A 415-nucleotide genomic window follows, 5' to 3' on the forward strand; every position below is an offset into this window, starting at 1 on the left:
CGTAGTGGGAGGTTGACTTCACAGAAATAAAGTCAGATATATTTGGCTGTAAGTATTTGCTAGTGTTTATAGATACATTTTCTGGATGGACTGAGGCTTTCCCTACCAAGCATGAAACTGCAACTGTAGTGGCAAAGAAGATCCTGGAAGAAATTCTACCCAGGTATGGATTTCCATCTATGATAGGGTCCAACAGTGGGCCAGCTTTTGTTTCCCAGGTAAGTCAGGGACTAGCCACTGCATTGGAGTCGAACTGGAAATTATATTATGCATATAGACCTCAAAGCTCAGAACAGGTAGAAAGAATGAATTGAACTCTAAAAAGAACTTCACTAAATTAGCCTTGGAGACTGGTGCAGACTCGGTGTCCCCCCTGCCCTTCGGCCTGTTTAGGGTTAGAAATTCCCCCTACCAG

The sequence above is a fragment of the Perognathus longimembris genome, chromosome 5 (genome assembly GCF_023159225.1).
Source record: "Perognathus longimembris pacificus isolate PPM17 chromosome 5, ASM2315922v1, whole genome shotgun sequence".
Lineage (NCBI taxonomy): Eukaryota > Metazoa > Chordata > Mammalia > Rodentia > Heteromyidae > Perognathus > Perognathus longimembris.